Raw genomic sequence first — 5378 nt, forward strand, 5'->3', positions numbered from 1 at the left:
GAGCATTGCGCCCTGCAGTAATACTCCAGGGCCAGTAGTGGTGGTTAGGCAGGGACAGAAGACATATTGATTGAATATAGGCAGTGGGCCTTTGCAAAAACATTTGGGGAAAAAAATCTATTTGGGCTGCCTGTGAGTGTCCTCAGTGTTCTGGGTCTCTGCTGGGTGTAGTAGTCCTCCAAATTATTTCCTGGCGTTCCGTAAGCGAAGTCAGCCTCCAACCACAGGCCAATAAGTGGCACATTTAATTACAGCGTTCTGTTTCTGCACTACTGGTAATACACCATGCTGAGGGGTAGGGGTAGGCCTAGAGGACGTGGACGCGGGCGAGGACGCGGAGGCCCAAGTCAGGGTGTGGGCACAGGCCGAGCCAGTGCGGTGGCCAGGGGTAGAGGCAGGGCCAGACCGAATAATCCACCAACTGTTTCCCAAAGCGCCCCCTCGCGCCATGCCACCCTGCAGAGGTCAAGGTGCTCAACGGTGTGGCAGTTTTTCACAGAGACGCCTGACGACCGACGAACAGTGGTGTGCAACCTTTGTCGCGCCAAGATCAGCTGGGGAGCCACCACCACCAGCATGCACAGGCATAAAATGGCCAAGCACCCCACAAGGTGGGACGAAGGCCGTTCACCGCCTCCGATTTGCACCACTGCCTCTTCCCCTGTGCCCCAACCTGCCACTGAGATCCAACCCCCCTCTGAGGACACAGGCACAAGTGCCTACCGGCCTGCACCCACACCCTCACCTCCGCTGTCCTCGGCCCCATCCAGCAATGTCTCTCAGCGCAGCGTCCAGACATCGCTAGCGCCACTGTTTGAGCGCGAGCGTAAGTACGCCGCCACGCACCCGCACGCTCAAGCGTTAAACGTGCACATTGCCAAATTGATCAGCCTGGAGATGCTGCCGTATAGGCTTGTGGAAACGGAGGCTTTCAAAAGCATGATGGCTGCGGCGGCCCCGCGCTACTCGGTTCCCAGTCGCCACTACTTTTCCCGATGTGCCATCTCAGCCCTGCACGACCACGTCTCCCGCAACATTGTACGCGCCCTCACCAACGCGGTTACTGCCAAGGTCCACTTAACAACAGACACGTGGACAAGCACAGGCGGGCAGGGCCACTATATCTCCCTGACGGCACATTGGGTGAATTTAGTGGAGGCTGGGACAGAGTCAGAGCCTGGGACCGCTCACGTCCTACCCACCCCCCGAATTAGGTTCCCCTAGCTCGGTGGTGGTATCTGCGGTGGTGTATGCTTCCTCCACTAAACCACCCTCCTCCTACGCAACCTCTGTCTCGCAATCAAGATGTGTTAGCAGCAGCAGCAGCACGTCGCCAGCAGTCGGTGTCGCGCGGCATGGCAGCACAGCGGTGGGCAAGCGTCAGCAGGCCGTGCTGAAACTACTCAGCTTAGGAGAGAAGAGGCAGACGGCCCACGAACTGCTGCAGGGTCTGACAGAGCAGACCGACCGCTGGCTTGCGCCGCTGAGCCTCCAACCGGGCATGGTCGTGTGTGACAACGGCCGTAACCTGGTGGCGGCTCTGCAGCTCGGCAGCCTCACACACGTGCCATGCCTGGCCCATGTCTTTAATTTGGTGGTTCAGCGCTTTCTGAAAAGCTACCCACACTTGTCATACCTGCTCGGAAAGGTGCGCCGGGTCAGCGCACATTTCCGCAACTCCAAGACGGACGCTGCCACCCTGCGGACCCTGCAACATCGGTTTCATCTGGCAGTGCACCGATTGCTGTGCGACGTGCCCACACAGTGGAACTCTACGCTCCACATGTTGGCCAGGCTCTATGAGCAGCGTAGAGCTATAGTGGAATACCAACTCCAACATGGGCGGCGTAGTGGGAGTCAGCCTCCTCAATTATTTACAGAAGAGTGGGCCTGGTTGGCAGCCATCTGTCAGGTCCTTGGAAACTTTGAGGAGTCTACCCAGATGCTGAGCGGGGATGCTGCAATCATTAGTGTCACCATTCCTCTATTATGCCTCTTGAGAAGTTCCCTGCAAAGCATAAAGGCAGACGCTTTACACTCGGAAACGGAGGCGGGGGAAGACAGTATGTCGCTGGATAGTCAGAGCACCCTCCTGTCTATATCTCAGCGCGTTGAGGAGGAGGAGGAGGGGGAGAAGCATGAGGAGGAGGGGGAAGAGACAGCTTGGCCCACTGCTGAGGGTACACATGCTGCTTGCCAGTCATCCTTTCAGCGTGTATGGCCAGAGGAGGAGGAGGAGCAGGGGGAGGAGCATGAGAAGGAGGGGGAAGAGACAGGCCCACTGCTGAGGGTACACATGCTGCTTGCCTGTCATCCTTTCAGCGTGTATGGCCAGAGGAAGAGGAGGAGGAGGATCCTGAAAGTGATCTTCCTAGTGAGGACAGCCATGTGTTGCGTACAGGTACCCTGGCACACATGGCTGACTTCATGTTAGGATGCCTTTCTCGTGACCCTCGCGTTACACGCATTCTGGCCACTACGGATTACTGGGTGTATACACTGCTCGACCCACGGTATAAGGAGAACCTTTCCACTCTCATTCCCGAAGAGGAATGGGGTTCGAGAATGATGCTATACCACAGGGCGCTGGTGGACAAACTGATGGTAAACTTCCCATCCGACAGCGCTAGTGGCCGAAGGCACAGTTCCGAGGGCCAGGTAGCAGGGGAGGCGCAGAGATCAGGCAGCATGTACAGCGCAGGCAGGGGACCATTCTCCAAGGCCTTTGACAGCTTTCTGGCTCCCCAGCAAGACTGTGTCACCGGTCCCCAGTCAAGGCTGAGTTGGCGGGAGCACTGTAAAAGGATGGTGAGGGAATACGTAGCCGATCGCACGACCGTCCTCGGTGACGCCTCTGCCCCCTACAACTACTGGGTGTCGAAGCTGGACACGTGGCCTGAACTCGCGCTGTATGCCCTGGAGGTGCTTGCTTTTCCTGTGGCTAGCGTCTTGTCAGAGAGTGTGTTTAGTGTGGCTGGGGGAATCATCACGGATAAGCGTACCCACCTGTCAACCGACAGTGCCGACAGGCTTACATTCATCAAGATGAACAAAGCCTGGATTTCCCCAGACTTCTCTTCTTCATAAGCAGACAGCAGCGATACCTAAGCAATACGTAGGCTGCACCCGCGGATGGAAGCATCGTTCTCTATCACCATCAAAAACGGGGACCTTTTTGCTTCATCAATCTGTGTATAATATTCCTCCTCCTCCTCCTCCTGCTCCTCCTCCTGAAACCTCACATAATCACGCCGAACGGGCAATTTTTCTTAGGCCCACAAGGCTCAGTCATGTAATTTTTGTAAACAATTTATACGTTTCAATGCTCATTAAAGCGTTGAAACATTCACCTCAATTTTTATTTTAACTGGGCTGCCTCCAGGCCTAGTTACCAATTAAGCCACATTAACCTAAGCGATGGATTTCACCTGCCCTCTTGGTTGGGCATGGGCATTTTTTCTCAGGTACATTAGTACTGTTGGTACACCAATTTTTGTGGGCCCTCGCCTACAGTGTAATCAAATGAATTTTTAGCCCACCTGCATTACAGCTGACGTTACATCAGCTGTGTTGGGCACTGCAATGGGATATATTTATGTACCGCCGGTGGGTTCCAGGGAGCCACCCATGCTGTGGGTGCACACGGAATTCCCATTGCAGAGTTGTACCTGCCTGTGACTATTTATAAAAAAACCGCGGTCTGACTGAGGCATGCAGACACCTTGACAGAATGAATAGTGTGTGGCACATAGGTTCCCCATTGCTATGCCCACATGTGCAGCTCCAGATGGAGGTGGCACAGGATTGGATTTCTCATTGCTTCTGTACAGCATTGTGGACTATCGCCCCGCCCCTTTTAAAGAGGGTCGCTGCCTAGCCATGCCAACCCTCTGCAGTGTGTGCCTGCTTTTCCTCTGGCAGACGCACTTATAAATAGACATGAGGGTGGTGTGGCATGAGGGCAGCTGAAGGCTGGGCAGGGACAGTTTGGTGTGCGCTGTGGACACTGGGTCGTGGGGGGAAGGGTTGGGCAGCATGTAACCCAGGAGAAGTGGCAGCGGAGTGTCATGCAGACAGTGATTGTGCTTTGTTGGAGGTAGTGTGGTGCTTAGCTAAGGTATGCATTGCTAATGAGGGCTTTTCAGAAGTAAAAGTTGTTGGGAGGGGGGGCCCACTCTTGCCGCTATTGTGGCTTAATAGTGGGACCTGGGAACTTGAGATGCAGCCCAACATGTAGCCCCTCGCCTGCCCTATCTGTTTCTGTGTCGTTCCCATCACTTTCTTGAATTGCCCAGATTTTCACAAATGAACACCTTAGTGAGCATCGGCGATATACAAAAATGCTCGGGTCGCCCATTGGCTTCAATGGGGTTCGTTACTCGAAACGAACCCTCGAGCATCGCGACAATTGCGTCCCGAGTAACGAGCACCCGAGCATTTTGGTGCTCGCTCATCTCTATTTACAATGCATCAATACAGATGGGCATATACCTGCATCATAAAAGTTCCCGGACAGCCAAGATAGCACATATGAGCACATTTCAGGCGGGTGCTTTTACGTCGGCCAGGAAAGATAGTTTAGGAACTATCTTCCTGGCCGGAATATGGCGGCGGCTTCCATAGACTTTTATGGGAGCCTATGACAGCTGCCAGAGAAGGGAGGTGAGAGGGTTTTTATCAGCGTGTCTGCTAAACTCTAACTCCCTTACCTCCTCCTCTCCGCCCCTTGCTGGCTGTTTGCAATGGGAAGAGGCAGGACAGGGCGGGAGTTAATTGCTAAGCTCCTGCCCTGTCCTGCCCCCTCCCATTGCTGGCAGCTGACAAGGGGCTGAGAGAGGGCAGGAGCTTAACACACTAGCTCCTGCCCCGTCCAGCCTCCTTTCCTTGCAGAGAGCCAGCGAGGGGACGGAAACTGGGAGGCAGTTTAGCAAGCATGTGAATGAGCCCTAAGTGCATATGTGGCACTAGGGCATCTTCAAACAGATGTATTTGCACGCTTTTGTGCATTACGTACAGAATAGAACCTATGGATACCAATCAGTTTGCTCCCATTAATGCACAAAAATATTGTATCTGCTCTAGCTTTCTGTGCATTGCTCTGAAGTGTGTGCAATTATGCACGCGGCCGTCTGAATAAGCCCTAAGTATGCAGATTCAATTATTTTTACCAGGGCTTGTATACTGTCAAATGGTATGTAGTTCTGTCTAAAGTGTAAGTTCATCTTTTCTGTATTTTGCATCCTGCAGATTTTTGCAGTAATATGTAAATTGAACACAACTGAAGGATGTGATCATATGTGAAAAGTGGATTCTTTGCACATAAACCATAAAGGAGATCACAGAAGACAATGAAAATCAAATTAACATTGAATCCAGGT

The sequence above is a fragment of the Eleutherodactylus coqui genome, chromosome 6 (genome assembly GCF_035609145.1).
Source record: "Eleutherodactylus coqui strain aEleCoq1 chromosome 6, aEleCoq1.hap1, whole genome shotgun sequence".
NCBI classification, from domain to species: Eukaryota; Metazoa; Chordata; class Amphibia; order Anura; family Eleutherodactylidae; genus Eleutherodactylus; species Eleutherodactylus coqui.